We start from the raw sequence: 18856 nt of genomic DNA, 5'->3' as shown, positions 1-18856 counted from the left end.
AGACTGTTGACAAAAATTCAGGCTCTTAGGGCCATCTCTCACTATCCATGCATTGCTTAAACCAATGGTCACATGTGTGGGAAAGAGAAACTAACCCAGCAGACAATTAAAAACTTATAAAACCAGAAATATTTAAAACTAATGAGCACAGTGTGATTAATAAACTTGAGTGTCTTTGAGTTAAGCATGATTTGAAATTTCCAAATTTTGTGTTTCATAGAGAATAAAGTCTTGAAAAAAGTTATTTTATTAGTTATGGAAAATATTGGAAGTAGGCAGACTTAAAGGTAATAAGTTCTCCCAAAAGAAGAATCCAGCTGTTTAATTGTAGAGTGAAGTAAGAATGCAATTATTTCAATTACTCCTGAAGAGCTAGAAGTAATTTCCAAAATTAATTATATTGGCCTGGCCTGAGATTAACAGCTCGCAAAGGTTGACACTTGGCTTTCAACAAAAAGCAAGCAATTTTAAATGTTTGCTTGAACTCATTGTGAATGGATATATGAAAATCATATTTTAGTTAATATGCACATAGTTCTGAGTAAGCACCACAATGGATAATAATGAAAATTTTAGGATCAGTATCAGATGTGTTATGGATCGATGGGAAGCAAGATCATATACTCCCACACAGTAAAAAGTCATGGCAACTTTCTAATTTAATTTGCTAAAGGTCCAAATTTTAAATGTGAAGGGGAAGCTTAAAGCAGAAGCAGATGTAGCACTTCTCAGCATAGCTTATCTTGGTCCCCAGTGTGCCTACCAAGAGGAACACAGATGGTAGTGACATAAATTGTGAAAGGTAAGATCAGTTCTTGATGCCAAACTACCCCTTTTCACTACATACTTGAGTCACCATGCAGGCATAACTTATACCAACAATTTAAATACGCTGTTTAAGGAAATTTGTATTAATTTCATATTCTCCCCGATCTTGGATTAAATTCAGCATCAGAAAAGGAATATCACTTCCTAAAGGAGGAAAGTAGATTTTCCCTGGGCAGTATTTTTACTCCAATTCTGGTGTTAAAAGGAACATCACTTCCCCCTCAGTCTTTTTGCAGTTTTCTCTCTAATCTTTAGCAACCGTGAAGAAGATTTATGATTCATGGGAGAGGGTCAAAATATCAACATGAACAGGAGTTTGGAAGAAGTTGATTATAACCCTCATGGATGACTTTGAGGGGTTCAAGACTTCATTGGAGGCAGTAATGGCAGATGTGGTGAAAATAGCAAGAATAATAGAATTAGAAGAGGATCCTGGAGATGTGACTGAACTGCTGCAATCTCATGATAAAACTTGGATGGACGAGAAGATGCTTCATATGGAAGAAGAAAGAAAGTGGTTTCTGGAGATGGAAACTACTTGTGAAGATGCTGTTAACATTGTTGAAAAGACAACAAAGATTTAGAATATTACATAAACTTAGTTGATAAAGCAGTGGCAGTATTTGAGAGGATTGACTGCAATTTTGAAAGAAGTTCTACTGTGGGTAAAATGCTATCAAAGAGCATAGCATGCTACAGAGAAATATTTCATGAAAGGAAGAGTCAGTTGGTGTGACAAACTTCACTGTTGTCTTCTTTTAAGAAATTGCCACAACCACAGTACCTCCCCCCAAATCAATCAGTAGTCATCAATATTGAGGGAAGACGCTCCACCAGCAAAAAAGATAATAACTCACAGAAGGCTCAGATGATGGTTAGTATTTTTGAGCATTAAAGTATCTTTTAATTAAGGTATTTGCATTTTTCATTTAGACATAATGCTAGTGCATACTTAATAGACTACAGTATAATGCAAATATAACTTTTATATGAACTGGAAAACCAAAATGTTTGTGTTAATTTCTTTATTGTGGTATTTGCTTATTGTGGTGGTCTGGGAATGAACATGCAATATCTCCTAAGTATGCCTGTATTTATATAATAATTTCATAGAGTTTCCCACAAGGACAAATAATATCAAGTTTGCTGGAAAGTAATGTCAGGTTGTACTCAGAAAGGTGGCACTGAATTCATATATATGCTATATGCAAATATAGTATATGCCCACATACACATACATATATATATGCATAAAAATGTATAATAGAATGTATGTATATATAATCGCCATAGCTCCTAAATATATATAACCTGTGCTTTCAACAAGCCGTCCTAAGTATAATCATTTCTAGTTTTTTATTTAAAGTGAGAGATGTGTGACTCTTCCTTTCATTTGAACACTTAGAGGCCATTGTAGAGTTATTAATTGGCCTAATTTCAATATTGTTGCATTTCAAGGAATAGGAAGACCTGAGAAGAGGGAGAGAGATGGGGAAATCGTCAGTTGGTGGTGATGTGGGCTATGGGTGGCAGACTCTTTCTCTTCAGAGATACCTAAACTATCTGTGACTTGTGGGTGTGGGATGATGAAAGGTTGCAGTCCTGCCCTTGGTGAGCAGGAGACAGTTTAACAATGCAAGGTCTATAAACTTTAAGTATTCAGGGGAAATGCAAAGCAAATATGTTAAAGCTTATCGAATGCCTGAGGTCCATGCTAAAAGCTTACTAAGATGTGGAAATATATGCTAACTCAAGCCTATTGAGAACTGAAACAAAAGGACCATTTGGCCTTTCCTCTCTTATAAAAGGGACTAAAAAATCTTGTTCGGGGCTCTGGATTCAAACAGAAAGTTCCCGAGTCCGGCCGTCCATCAATAAACCATTTTTCCTTCTCAAAATCATTCCTGAGTCCTGGCCTCTCTATACTCAAGTAATTGAACTTCTCTCAAATTCTACAACAGTGGAACAGTCAGAACACAAACACATTTCTCATTTAAGATTGTCATGTGGTTCATTGTGCACCAAAACAACTGTAATAGTAACACCAAAGATCACTGATCACAGATCACCATAACAGATATAATAACAATGAAAATCTTTGAAGTACTGTGAGAATTACCAACATGTAACACAGAGAAATGAAGTGAGCATATGCTGTTGGAAAAATGCCACTGATAGACTTGCTTGATACACGGTTGTCACAAACTTTCAATTTGTAAAAATGCAATATCTGCGAAACACAATAAAGTGAAGCACAATAAAAAAATGTATGCCTGTATTGCATATTTTGCAAGCTTGACCATAGTATTTTTTTAAGGAGGTACCAGGGAATGAAGCAAGGACTTTGTACATGGAAAGCAGGTGCTCAATCACTGAGCTGCATCTGCTCCCCAATGTTGTTGTTTTTTTTTTTGAGTGCTGAAATGTTACATATTGGTCAGTTGGAGCCCTTTTAAATTCAATCATGTAACTACCACCTTTGGGTACGCTCATTTTTTTCTTTACCAAAATAAGATTATCTAAGTCTGCCTTGAATTCTCCTGTCCCCAAACTAGAATGAGAAAATCTCCAACAAGACTTTATTCCTTCTGGTGGTGAATACAATTAGAAATCAATATATGGGTTGTAGAGGTGCACTAGGATTTGAAAACAGTGATAAAGGGGGCAGTTATTCAGACAAAGCAGGAAAATTATTTGCTTTAATTTCAAAATGGCCAGAGGATATGCTGATTTTTTTAAAAATTTAAACCTGAATTTACTTAGAATTTTTGCTATGCTCTAATTTGAGAGCTTAATTCTCTAATATTTTGAGTGCCAGTTCTCTCTTTATTTATTAAGTTTGGTTGACCAAATGGTTTTTGCAATAGACCTTGATGGAAAGTTCAAGGAATACAAGTACAGTGAGGAGGGCTGGGCTGCTTCTAGCCATAATGAAGACCTTCAAGAATGAAAATTACACATTGAGGGTTATAAACAGTAAGCTAATGGTACCATTATAATTGCTCCTCTAAAGTTCTTATCTCCTAAAGTATTCAAACTAACCAAAAAAAAAAGCCATGTACAAATTCCATTTCTATGGGTTATTGAATTAAAGTATACATTGATTTTACAACCTTACCAAGAGTCTTATGTGAAAGACATGGAGATAGAAAAAGACCTTGAGAGAAAAGATGGTTATATGTGGGAGGATTCAGAAGTCCTCTGAGTTCCTCAAACCTCACTTAGCCTCCCTTATTAGTGGAAGCATCCTCACTGTCCCCTGTGAGATGAGGTTCTTCTAGGTCTTTTTTTTTTTTAGGAGGTGTAGCGGTTTGATATTATTGATGAATTCCAAAAAGAAATATTGGATTATGTTTGTGAAATGATTTTTAATCTAAGCATATTAGATTATATTGGATTCAGAAGTTTAAGTAATCAGGTAAACCTCTTATGCCAGTAGGGCATTGAGTCCCCAAACCTTGGTGGGTAGGGACTCAAAGATAAAAGAGAGGGTAAGGGACAGAGTTCAGGGTTCTTAATGTTGGAGTTTTGATGTTGGAGTTTGATGCTGAAATCTTAAGCTGGAGCCCTGGGAAGTAAGCATACAGAGGAAAGAGAAGAAAGTCCAAGAAAGAGAGGAACCCTGAGCCCAGAAAGAAGGAAGACCCAGGAAGAAAGGAACCCAAGAAGCCTGAACCTTCACAGACATTGGCAGCCATCTTCTCCTACACATGAAAATAGGCCTTTGTGAGGGAAGTAACTTATGCTTTATGGCCTGATATCTGTAAGCTCCTACCCCAAATAAATACCTTTTATAACAGCCAGCAGATTTCTGGTATTTTACATCAGCACCTGTAAGTCAGGATTCTCTAGGGAAACAGAGTCAAAAAGAGATATCTGTCAATAGTATATGATTTTATGACAGTCTCTCACATTACCATGAGGATGCACAGGTCCAGGTTCTGCAGGCAGATTGCAACCAGGGGCTCCAAGGAAAGTTCAAAGAAGGTTCTTGAGGAGTTCTGGGAGACACTGGCTGTTGATAAACGAGCTGGAAAATTTTCACTCAATGCTGAAATCACTTCCCCTTTTAAGGCATTCAACTGATTGGGTTAAGCGCCACTCATTGCTAATGGCAATCTCCTTGATTGGTGATGTAATTCTAATCAGCTATCTATGATTTACCACTGCAGTAAAGTCAATGGTGACTAAAGTCCATAAATGCCCTTGTATTACAGTTAGCCCAGTGCTTGCTTCACTTAACAGCTGGGCACAATTACTTGGCCAAGTTGACACATTAGCCTAACCATCACAGTCCAACCCTTGTCAACTTGGCAACCGTATACATTACCTTAAACCATATTTAGTCTCTAAGTAAAAACAATAACAAATATGCATATATATATATATATATATATATATATATATATATATATATATATATATATATATATTTCTACCTAACATTGTTCAACTCTCTGGTGTACAACCAGAAACGAATTAATTCCATACAGAATGGGGTGCAAATTTTTGGGTAATATTCACGCTTAAAGTTGACATCCTCAAATATAATGACATGAAACTGATACAACTTGTTATAAGATAAGGAAAAATTTAGGGACAAAAACAAAGAAATTCATTTTGTGTACATATACAATCATCATCATAATGAAACAAGAAGGATTCTTGATGATTACAGTCCTCATTTCTGTAACTGGTCATGTGGTAAAAGTTCATATTTATCACTACCTTCTTCCACTACCCATTCCATATTTCCATTACCCTCAGCAAGCCCTTCAGCTGGCTGTGGTTCTTTGCCTGATGGGATGATCCAAACTCTCATTTGTAAAGATTCCAAGCCCTGCTTGAACTGAGTTGTTGCAATTTCCCATTTATTTTAATCATAGGGCATGGCCATAGTAGGAGATTCTCTAGAGGATCTCCCATATTCCAGGCAAACTCTTCTTTATCCCAATTAGGTAGATGCAGTCGTATATCCACTTAACAGTCAGGATCAATCACCCCAGCCAGTACAGTAATTCCCTTCTTTGACTGTTGATTCAGGGGTGAGAGGAGCTCAAAGTAGATAGGTGGGAGCTTTAACTTCAAGTTCAATGGAATCATTGTTGCATTCCCTGGTGACAGCACTCTAAACCTGTAGACCAGGAGAGTTTGAGGTTGCAGGGACAGGAAGCAAAATTTTTCCTAGAGGGTCACTAGGGGTAATAGTGAGTGGTGCCACTCCCATTTCCACCCCTTGATTCCTGGACCTGTGGATCCTGATTATGAGAGAAATAGCACCAAAGAGTGGATGCTGATTTAGAGCATACACAGCCTCCTGGGGAACAAGGTCCCAGCCCTGAAATGTATTACTACCTAATTGGCACCGTAATTGAGTCCTCAAAAGGCCATTCCACTGTTCTATCATTCCAGCTGCTTCAGGGTGATGGGGAACATGGTAGGACCAGTGAATTCCATAGGCATGGGCCCATTCCCACACATCATTTGCTGTGTAATGGGTTCCTTCATTGGAAGCAATGCTGTGTGGAATGCCATGGTGGTATATGACTTTTGGTAAGCCCACAGATGGTAGTTTTGGAAGAAGCCTTATATGCAGGAAATGCAAACCCATATCCAGTGTATGTGTCTATTCCAGTTAAAACAAAATGCTGTCCCTTCCATGGTGGAAGTTCTACAATATAGTCAAACTGCAACCAGGTAGCAGGCTGGTCATCTCCAGGAGTGATGCCATATCGGAGCTGAGTGTGGGTCTCTGCTGCTGGCAGATTAGGCACTCAGCAGTGGCTGTAGCCAAGTCAGACTTGGTAAGGGGAAGTCTGTGTTGCTGAGCCCATGCGTAACCTCCATCCCTACCTCCTTGGCCACTTTGTTCATGAGCCCACTGGGCAATGACAGGAGTGGCTGGGGAAAGAGGCTGAGCATTAGCCACAGAGCAGGTCATCTTATCCACTTGATTATTAAAATCTTCCTCTGCTGAAGTCACCCTATGGTGAGCATTCATGTGGGGCACAAATATTTCCATGCTTTTTGTCTATCCACATACCTCTTCACCAGACATCTTTGTCACCAAATTTCCAATCATGTTTTTTCCAATTCCCTGACCATCCAGCCAAACCATTCGCAACAGCCCATGAATCAGATTACAAACACACCTCTGGCCATTTTTTCTTCCAATCAAAATGAACAACCAGGTGCACTGCTCGAAGTTCTGCCCACTGGGAGGATTTGCCCTCACCATTGTCCTTCAGGAGTATCCCAGAAAGTGGCTGCAGTGCTGCAACTATCCGCTTTCAGGTGGCACCTGCATATCATGAAGAACCACCTGTAAACCAGGCCCGAGTTTTCTCTTCTTCAGTCAACTGATTGAGAGGGACTGCCCAAGAGGCCAAAGTTGTGGGCTGGGAAAGAGAAGGTAATGTGGCAGGGGTGGTGACCATGGGCATTTGGGCTACTTCCTCATGTAACTAACTTGTGCCTTCATGACCCACTCAAGTCCTATCTTGTATATACCACTTCCACTTTATTATGGAGTGTTGCTGTGCATGCCCAACTTTATGGTTTGGTGGGTCAGAGAGTACCCAGATCAAGAGAGGCAACTCAGGTCTCATGGTAACATGATGACCCATGGTTAAGCGTTTAGTCTCCACTAAGGCTCAGTAGCAGGCCAAAAGCTTTTTCTCAAAAGGGGAGTAGATATCTGCAGAGGGTAGCAGGGCTTTGCTCCAAAATCCTAAGGGTCTGCATTGTGATTCTCATATAAGGGCCTGCCAAAGGCCCCTGACAGCATCTCTATTTGCCACTGAAGCTTCCAGCACTATTGGATCTGCTGGATCATATGACCAAAGTGGTAGTGCAGCTTGCAGAGCAGCCTGGACTTGATGAAGAGGTTTTCCCTTTTCCAGTCACCAATCAACACTAGCAGCTTTTCTGGTAACCCAGTAAATGGGCTGGAGTAGCAAATCCAAATGAGGAATGTGTTGTCTCCAAAATCCAAAGAGACCAACTAAGTGTTGTGCCTCTTTTTTGGTCGTAGGATGCAACAGCTTATTATTCACTTTAGAAGGGATATCTCAATATGCCCCACAATACTGGACACCTAGAAATTACACTGAGGTGTAAGGCCCTTTTATTTTAGTAAGATTTATCTCCCATCCTCTCTCATGCAAATGCCTTATTAATAAGTCTAGAGTCTTTGCTACTTCTTGTTCACCAGGTCCTATCAACATGATATCACCAATATAATGGACCAGTGTGGTGTCTTGTGAGAGCGAGAGACAATCAAGATCCCTGTGGACAATATTATGACATAGAGCTGGAAAGCTGATATACCCCTGAGGCAGGACAGTGAAGGTATAACAGGGGATGTGTTGATTTCTCAAGCAATGATACCATATCTGGGACAGCAGCTGCAATTGGAGTCACCACCTGGTTAAGTTTATGATAATCTACTGTCACCCTCCAAGATCCATCACTTTCTGTGCAGGTCAAATAAGCGAGTTGAATGTGGATGTGGTGGGAATCACCACCCCTGCATCCTTCAAATCCTTGATGGTGGCACTAATTTCTGCAGTTCCTCCAAGAATCTTGTATTGCTTTTGGTTTACTATTTTGCTAGGTAGGGGCAGGTCTACTGGCTTCCACTTGGCCTTCAAACATAATAACCCTCACTCCACAAGTCAGGGATCGAATGTGGGGATTCTGCCAGTTACTCAGTATGTCTATTCCAATTATGCATTCTGGAACTGGGGAAATAACCACAGAATGGGTCCGGGGACCCACTGGACCAACTGTGAGATGGACCTGAGATAAAACTACATTTATCACCTGACCTCCATAATCCCTACTCAGACTGGTGGACCACAGTGACGTTTTGGGTCTCCCGGAATTAATGTCTAATAATCCCTGAAATGTCTGATCATTTCCTTTTTCCCAATGCACAGTTGCTCTGGTAAAAGGCCTTAGATCTCCTTGGGGAAAGATGGGAGGAAGATTAACAGTATAAATTTTAGGCAGTTTAACAAGATCCTTCCCCAAGGAGACCTGGCCTCTTCCTCACTCAAAGGGCTCTTGGTCCATAAACTGTTTCAAGTCTGGAAATTGATTAAAGGGTCGTGATGCTCTACATCTGTAATCTGAGGTAGGGTTTTGTTCACTCGACCTAGATCTCTTCTGTTTAAACAGATCTAGAAGAAATTTAGTAGACTGCCCATCTACTTCACTGCTAGGTACCCCATGAGGTATTAGCTAATGCCATAACTCTACGTGACTGAGACTATTTTGAGAAATATTTTGAACCTGCCTTTCATTGCAGTAGCCACACCCACCTTGACTTCGGTGATTAATTGCTGATATTTGACTTTTACCAGACTGACATCTGATCATTTCCATAATGTTTGAGGATTCTAATTCCATTACAGCTCTCCCTACAGTAATATCTGGACTACAGAGAAGAGCAACCACAGAACTCTTCAGTGGAGATGGAGTTAGTCTTACAAATTTATTCCTCATAGTCCTGGTTAAAGGTGTGTCCTCTGGACATTCCTGGGATGGGAGGGCATCTCTCCAATGGTAAATCCATTCTAACATTCCATTCTCCCTAAGTCTTTGAATTCCCTCTTCTGTGTACCAGGGCAAATAGGGCATCTCGACCTCAGACATGCTAGGCCATCTTTTGGTGCATGTTTCAATCAGCCACCCAAATAAACTGTTAGAGCCCTTTCTATCTCCTTGAGCTACAATGTTGAATCCAGAATTTCTGCTTCATGGGCCCTTATCAATAAATTTAGCCTGATCCAACTTTATATTCCTTTCACCATTATCCCACACACTTAGTATCCATTCCCACACATATTCCCCTGACTTCTGTCTATATAAGTTGGAAAACTCATGCAGTTCTTTCTGAGTATACCTTTACTTCCTCATGGGTCACACTTTGTATTTCACCTTTGGGGGCTTCTTGTGATTTTAGTCCTGTAATCCGTCTGGAAGATAAGAGCTGAGGGTGGTAAGGAGAAGGATTAGAAATGCCTTGCAAGCTACTGACCTCAGGGCATTCCCTTGCATTTTCTTCTGGTGAGACCAGATTAATCTCTTCAGGCTGGGGTTGGAAGGCAGTTTCCTCCGGGCAGACTGGAAGCTCCCCAGTGCATTGCTGGAGTTTGGTTGGTACTGGAGTTTGGTTGGTATGTGCCTCAGGGCTGGGCAGAGGTCCAGACTCCCTGGGGCAGGCTGGAGGCTGGATGATACAAGTTTGACAAGGTATGGTCTGAACAGAACAGTCCATCACAGGCTTATGTGGTAAAGTCTCAGCAGAATTCAGAGTTCCAATGTCTCTAACAATATTATCACCATCCCATATGTCTCCATGCCAATTCTCTGGATTTCACTCTTTTCCAATCAATGCCTTCTCTTTAACTGCTGAAACCCTGTGGGGTTGAGATTTTAGTTTCCTTTGTAACTCAGCTACTCATACAATGAGTGTCTGTGTCTTGTTTTCAGATATTTTGAGACTGTGGCTACAGGAGATATGATTTTCTTTCAGAGCACATAGTTTCCCATCATTTATGCAGCATTTAACTTTCAAATTTGAAATCTTTAGCTCATCTCTTTCTTTTGTAACAGTATCTGGAGTATCTAGGAGGAGCCAGCCAACATCATTATACCCTTTGACTTCATAGGACTCTGATAAGGTGTTGAAAACACTCTCACCCAGATCCTGGCTTCTTATCATCATGGACGTAGGGGAACCCAGTGATGATATTTTGTGTTTCTTGATTGCCAACTCACACCATGGACTGTTAGCAGCCTCTTCATTATTGGAAAGGGAGTCGTCAGTACCCTTGAGTCCAACTAGAGTAGAAAGCCAACAGCAAAACTCCTAGAATCACCTCAGACACCCCATATTTAAGATTTTGTTCCTCAAGAACCCCTCCTGGTACCAAGCTGTATTAGTCAGAGTTCTCTAGAATCAACAAGAGAGATCTGTCAATAGCATGTGATTTTATTAGAATCTGTCACGTGACTGTGGGGATGCACAAGTCCAGGTTAGGCAGGCAGGCTGCAACCAGGGGCTCTGATGAAAAGTCCAAAGAAGATTCTTGATGAGTTCTGGGAGATGTTGGTTGTCCAAAGATGAACTGGGAAATTCTCACTCAATGCTGGAATCGCTTTCCCTTTTAAGGCATTCAACTGATTGGATAAAGTGTCACTCATTACTGATGGCAATCTCCCTAGGGACTGATGTAATTGTAATCAGCTATCTATGATTTACCACTGCAGTAAAGTCAATGATGACTAAAGTTTATAAATACCCTTGTATCACAGTTAGCCCAGTGCATGCTTGGCCAAACAACTGGGCACAATAACCTAGCTGAGTTGACGTAATAGCCTAACCATCACAGCACCCCTTTGGCTGACTAATACAGGAGGTGCCAGGGATTGAACCCAGGGCTCTGTCCATGCAAAACAGGTCTCAAACATGGAGCTACACTTGCTCCACTTCTCCTAATATTTTTTAACAGCTTTATTCAGATATGCTAAAAATAACACAAAGTTCCCCATTGAAAGCATACATATGGATGGTTTTTAGTAAAGGCAGTGTGCAACCATCACCACAATCAAATTTTAAAGTTTTTGTCACCTCAAAAGAAAGTTCTGTACCCTTTAGCTATGACCCCACTATTGACCCATACCCCACCCCACCTCACTCCCACCTCACCCCACTCCCACCTTAAACAACCTTTATTTTTTTTAAGATTTATTTATTTATTTATTTATTTAATTTCTCTCCCCTTCCCCTCCCCACCCCGGTTGTCTGTTCTCTGTGTCTATTTGCTACGTCTTCTTCTTTGTCCACTTCTGTTGTCAGTGGCACAGGAATCTGTGTTTCTTTTTGTTGTGTCATCTTGTTGTGTCAGCTCTCCGTGTGTGCGGCACCATTCCTAGGCAGGCTGCACTTTCTCGCTGGGCAGCTCTCCCTATGGGGTGCACTCCTTGCGCGTGGGGCTCCCCTACATGGGGGACACCCCTGTGCGGCACGTAACTCCTTGTGCACATCAGCACTGCACGTGGGCCAGCTCCACACAGGTCAGGGAGGGCCGGGGTTTGAACCACGGACCTCCCATGTGGTAGATGGATGCCCTAATGACTGGGCCAAGTCCGCCGCTCTCTAAACAACCTTAATATACATTGTGCCTCTAGATTTACCCCAATGGATATTTCATATAAATGGAATCATGTAATATGTGGGGTTCTTTCTGACTGGATTCTTTCATTTAGCATAATATTTATAAGGTTCATCCATATTGCTGAATGCATCAATACTTCATTCATTTTTTGGTATAAATAATATTCCCTTGTATGATTATACCACCTTTTTTTTTCTTCACAGTTTCTAAGTCTTTAATCAATAGTGAATAGTAAATTAAACAAAGACATGTTTCCTGAGATAACAAAATAATCCTTAGCTGGTTCTGTAAATAGTGCTCCAAAATGACTGTCAGAAATGCTGCCCTTCTTTTGCCTTATTTCCACATGTTAGGGTAATTTTTCTTAACTCCTGATTAAGGGCAGACATTTGGTCTACTGTCTCTACTCACTGCCTCCCAGGAGCACCCCTTCCTGCCTTTTTATATACCATCACCTTTTGTTTTTCCATTCATCAGTTGGTGGACATTCGGTTGTTTCCATCGTTTGGCTAATATGAATAATTCTGCTATAAACATTCCCGTAAAAGTCTTTGTATGGGCATATGTTTTCACTTTCTTGGGTATATGCATGGGAGTGCAATTGGTGACTCATATGGCTACTTGATATTTAACCTTTTGTGCAACTTCCAAAATGTTTTCCAAAGTTGCTACATTTTACATTTCCACTGACAGTGTGTATGTGATACAGTTTCTCTCTAACCTTGCCAATATTTTTTATTTTCTGTTTTTTTTCTTTAATTAAAAAAAAATTCTAGTCATCCTAGTTGGTATGAAGTGGTATTTCATGATTTTGATTTGCAATTCCCTGATGATTAATGATGTCAGGCATCTTTCTATGTACTTATTGAAAACTTGTATATCTTCTTTGAGGAAATGTCTTACATAGACACTTGTCCATTTTTTAACTGGGATAATTTTTTCATTTTATTAAGTTGTAAGAGTTCTTTATATATTCCAGGTAAAGGTCTCTTTAAAATACATTTTCTTTGATTCTATTGGTTTTTGATTCACTTCTTTTAAGAAAACATCTTTTTAAAATCCATTCATTCTTATAAAGCATACAGTTCAATGGCTTTTAGTAAACTCACAAAGTTATACAACCATCACCACTATCTAATTCCAGTACATTCTCATCACCTTCAAAAAGAAATCCCTCTCTCCATCCCCCAACAACCATTATTCTACTTTCTGTCTTTATGGATTTGCCTATTCTGGACATTTCATATAAATGGAATCTTACAATATGTTGTCTTTTTGACATATGCTTTCTTTTTGTTTTTCTGATATCTCTTTTTTTCTCTCTCTCTTTATTTTTTTAAAATGCTACATTCAAAAAATATGAGAGGGCCCCATATACCCCCCACCCCTCTCACCCCACTCCTCCCACATCAACAACCTCTTTCATCATCATGGCACATTCACTGCATTTGGTGAATACGTTTTCGAGCACTGCTGCACCACATGGATAATGGTTTATATTGTAGTTTACACTGTCCCCCAGTCCACCCAATGGGCCATGGCAGGACATACAATATCCAGCATCTGTCCCTGCAGGACCACCCAGGACAACTCCAAGTCCTGAAAATGCCCCCACATCATATCTCTTCTTCCTTCTCCCTACCCTCAGCAACTACTGTGGCCACTTTCTCCACATCAATGCTACAATTTCTTCCAGTACTAATCACAATAATTCCATAGTAGAGTATCAGTAAGTCCACTCTAACCCATACTCTATTCCTCCATCCTGTGGACCCTGGGATGGTTGAGTATTAACACAGGAATGGAATTCTGGCATCATATGATAACTGTATGTTCAATTTCTTTGAGGAATTAGCAAACAGTGCTCCAGCGCAACTGCACCATTTTACATTCCTACTACCAATGTATGAGGGTCCCAATTTCACCATATCTTTGTCAAAATATGTTATTTTCTTTTTAATTACAGTGATCCTAGTGAGTATGATGTGGCATCTCATTGTGATTTTGATTTGCATTTCCCTAATGACCTGATTTTGAACATCTTTTCTTGTGTTTATTGATCATTTGCAAATCTTCTTTGGTGAAATGTCTATTCAAGACATTTGTCCATCTTTTCACTTTTGTGATAGTGTTCTTTGTCACACTAAAGTTTTTAACTTGATGTTATCCTATTTATATTTTCCCCCTTTGATTGCTTGTGCTTTTGATGTTATATCTAAGAATCCTTTATCAAATGGAAGGTCTGTAAAAATTGCTCATATGTTTTCTTCTAAGTGTTTTTGAATATTTAGCTCTTATATCTAGGTCTTTGGTCCATTTTGAAATAAATTATCATATGGTATACATAAGGGTCTAACTTCATTCATTGCATGTAACTATTTGTTGAGAAGATGATTCTTTCCCTCAACAAATTGTGTTGGCACAGACATGTGTAATTCTTCACTCTGAATTCTATTCCATTGATCACAATATCTATCTTTGTTCAGTACTACATTATCTTGATTACTCTGCCTGGTAGCAAGTTGTGAAATTGTGAGGTTTCTGCCCATCTACTTTATTATTCTTTTTCAAGATTGTTTTGGCTATTCTGGGTTGCTTGCAATTCCAAATGAACTTTAGAATCACCTTATCAAGTTCTACAAAGTTGTCAGTTCTTAGGGATTGTATTGAATATGTAAATCAATTTGGAGAAAATTGTCAACTCAAGAATATTACGTTTCTGTTAGGATAGTTTTCCATGTTTTTAGAGATTTAAAATTTTCTTTCAACAATGTTTTGTAGTTTTCAGAATATGTTTTACATTTCTTTTGTTAGAATTGTTCCTAAGTATATTATATTTTTGATGTGACTATAAATGAATTATTTTCTTAATATCATTTGCAAATTTTTCATTTCAAGTGTATAGAAATGCTATTGATTTGATTTATTGATCTTGCAGCCACTAATTTGATGAACTTGTTTATTAGTTCTAAGAGTTTCTAGTGAACTCCTTAGGATTCTCTATATACAAAATTACATCACCTGAGATGACTTTCCAGTCTGGATGCCTTTTATTTATTTTTCTTGTCCAATTACTCTGACTGGAATTTTCAGTACAATGTTGAATAACAGTGATGTCAGTGGACATCCTTGTCCAATTCCTGATCATAGAGGGAAATCTTTCAGTCTTTTACCATTAAGTAGGATGTTAGTTGTGGGTTTTTCATGTATGCTCTTTATCATGTTGAGGAACTATATTAGTCAGCCAAAGTGGTTGTGATGCAAAGTACCAGAAATCTGTTCACTTTTATAAAGTGTATTTATTTGGGGATAAACGCTTACAGTTACAAAGCCCTAAAGAATCCAACTCAAGGTTGCTTTCTCACCAAAGTCAGTTGCCAAGTGTTGAAGCTAGATGGTGATCTTGTTCTCTCAAGGTTGTTTACTCAGAGCCCCCTATATAAGTCTCTGACATAGGGCTTCTTTTTTTCCAGGCCTTCTCAGCTGCTCTGTTCTCTTCAGCTGCAAATTGTAAGGTAAATGACTCATCTCCCTCAGACTTTAGCTGTTTGAGCTTTCTCCTTTCTGTCATATGATAAAATTCTTTCCTATGACATCTATGAAACTCTCTTTCTTTGCGTATCTTCTGTATGTCTTCTTGAGTGAGTGTCCATTTATATAATCCAAAGGGGTTGGGGACTCAATCTGAGCTGCACCTTACTGATGTAGCCTAATCAGAAGCCCTAAATTGATTTTATCAAATAAACTTAATCAGAGGCCTCTCACTGAATCTAATACAATCAAAGGGCATCACACCCAGAGGAACAGACCACTTTACAAATATAATCCTTCTTTTTGAGGGATTCATAAATAATCTCAAACTGCCATAGGAAGTTTCCTTCTATTAGTTTTCTAAGTGTTTTTATCAAGAAGAGGTAATGGATTTTGTCGAATGCATTTTTTGTATCAATTGAGGTGTTTTTTTTCCTTCATTCTATTCATGTGGTGTATTATATTTATTGATTTTCTTATGCCAAAACACCCTTGCATACCTTTAATACATCCCACTTAATCATGGTGTATAATTCTTTTAATATGCTTTTGGATTCAATTTCCTAATATTTGGCTGAGGATTATTGCACCTATATTCATTAAAGATATTGATCTATAATTTTCTTTTCTTGTTATATCTTTATCTACATTTGGTATGAGGCTGATGTGAGAGGAGGAAGTGAACCCTCCTCTTCATTTTTTTTGGAAATGTTTGAGCAGAATTGGTGTTTATTCTTCTTAGACTTTTTGGTTAAATTCCCCTATGAAGCCATCTTCACCTATGCTTTTCTTTGTTGAGACTTTTTTTTAAATTATTATTACTGATTTAATCTTTTTACTAGTTATTGGTCATTGAGATCTATTTCTTCTTGAGTCAGTGTAGGTAGTTTGTATATTAATAAGAATTTTCCCATTTTATCTAGGTTATCTAATGTGCTGGCACACATATTTTCATAGTGTGGCAGTTTGATATTTATGAATCCCCCAAAAAAGAGAATGATTATGTTCGTAAACTGGTCTGTTCCCCTGGTTTTGATACATTTTGAATATATTAGATTCAGCTGGCGTAGCTTGATTAAATTACCTGTTAAGATTAGGGACTGGATTCAACAGTGTTAGTAGTGAGTGCCTCAGGGTTGAGTCCCTGCCCCCTTGGTGGGCTGATAAAAACAGACACTTATAGAAGAGGGGAGAACTTGGTCATTTCAGTTCTGCCATGTGACAGAAAGAAGGCTCAAACAGCTAAAGCCCTGGGAAGAGAGATGAGCCATTTACTGATAGTTTGCAGCCAAAGAAAACAGAGCAGCTGAGAAGGCCAGAGAGACCAGGCAGAGATCGCCTGCCATCTTGCTTCAACACATGGCAACAAAATTTGGTGAGACAGCAGCCTTGGGTTGGACTCTCTAGGGCCTTGTAACTCTAAGCTTTTACGCCCCATAAATACCCTTTATAAAAGCTAACAGATTTCTGGTACTTTGCATCAGCACCCCTTTGGCTGACTAATACACATAGTATCCTCTTTTCATCCTTTTATTTCAGTGGGGTTGCTAGTAATGACCTCTTTTTCATTTCTGATTTTATTTCTTTGTGTCATCTCTCTTTTTCTTCATCAGTCTAGCTAAACATCTGTCAATTTTATTGATCTTTTCAAAGAACCCACTTTTAGTTTAATTGATGCTCTCTATTGATTTTTCTTCTCTGTTTCATTGATCTCTGTTCTAATCTTTGCTATTTCCTTCCTTCTGCTCATTTTATACTTAGTTTTCTCTTTTATTTCTAGTTCTTCCAGTTTTGAGGTTAGGTCTATGATGTGAAATCTTTCTTCTTTTTTAAAGCTATAAATTTCCCTGTCAGCACTGCCTTTGCTACATCCCATACATTTTTGTATGTTGTATTTTCATTTTCATTTGCCTCAAGGTATTCCTAATTTTCCTTGTGATTTCCTCTTTAACACATTGGTTGTTTAAGAGAATGTTGTTCAATTTCAAATATTTGTGAATTTTTCATTTCTCCCTCTGTTACTGATTTCTATATTCATTCAATTGTGGTCTACAGGACTCCAGAGTTCCAAAATAGTTGATTCAGATGTTCTTGCCTGTTTAGTTGTTATTCTGGTTGAGCAACTGCTTACTGAAGGTTCCTACTCTGCTATCTTCCCACAGTTCCCTGATCAGGGGGTTCTTGTTGTTTTGGGTTTTTTTTCTTTCACTGATATGCTGTATTAAATATATTGATTTTTGTATATTATGAATTACCCACAAATTTCCACTTGGTGATGCCATATAATTCTTTTTATATGTTGCTGATTCAGAGTGCTAGAAATTTGATGAGGATATTTGTGTCGATATTCTTAAGTTATATTAGTCTTTGGTTTCCTTCTTACTATGTCTTTGTCTGGTTGTGCTTTCAGGAAATATGTTCTTCGTAGAATGAATTGGGAAATGTTCCCTCCTCTTCTATTTTTTTGGAAGAGTTTGTGAAGAATTGTTGTTAATTCTTGTTTAGATGTGTGGTAGAATCCAGCAGAGAAGACATCTGGACCTGGGCTTTTCTTCATGCATAGCTTTTTTTATTACTAATTCAAATTCTTTAATTTTCATATGTCCTAGGATTCTAAAAAAATAGAATCTTACCTTGAGTCACTATAGCAGAGTCAAAATTCTCACAAAATTCCCAGTCTTTCCACTAGCCTGTCTCAAGGTAGCTGTGGCCATTTGTCCAGAAAAACAGTGCCCTGTGGAAAGGGAACTATGCATATCTTTTGATAATTATTGGATACTAGTTTTGAGATTTATTTCTGGGGACATAAAATGTCATTACAGTCTAATAATAACCAAGGAGATGTTCACCTAAGTCCTTCTCAAATTGGACCCAATGTGCCTATAAAGCAATCCAATGGCTCTTTCTCTATTGCTTACATATGTAAATGGAACAGATGAACTCAATATCTGGCAGAATCCCCAAATTGGCATGCTACTGATGGGATGAGGGCTATTGTGGTAGGAGTAGTCAAATAGAAAACCTCATATCCCCTCTCCTCCCCCACAACCATCACCACCAAAGTTTAAACCAATCATCCTACCACATATATAAACAAAGAAAATCTCAGTGTTCATAAATTAACACATTACCAAAGAAAATCTCAATAACAATGATGCCTATCACACCTCATTTCACCCATCCGTTTGTCCTATACAGAAGACAGATGAGATTCAAGGAATGAGTAGATTATTTTATTAAATTTAATCAGGTGGTGATTCTGATTGTAGCTACTGTTCCATGAGCTTCTCCCCCCGTGCCCCAGATTTCCT

This window comes from Dasypus novemcinctus, chromosome X (genome assembly GCF_030445035.2).
Source record: "Dasypus novemcinctus isolate mDasNov1 chromosome X, mDasNov1.1.hap2, whole genome shotgun sequence".
Classification (NCBI taxonomy): Eukaryota; Metazoa; Chordata; class Mammalia; order Cingulata; family Dasypodidae; genus Dasypus; species Dasypus novemcinctus.
The sequence above is the reverse complement of the archived record's forward strand: the minus strand, read 5'-3'. Positions refer to the sequence as shown.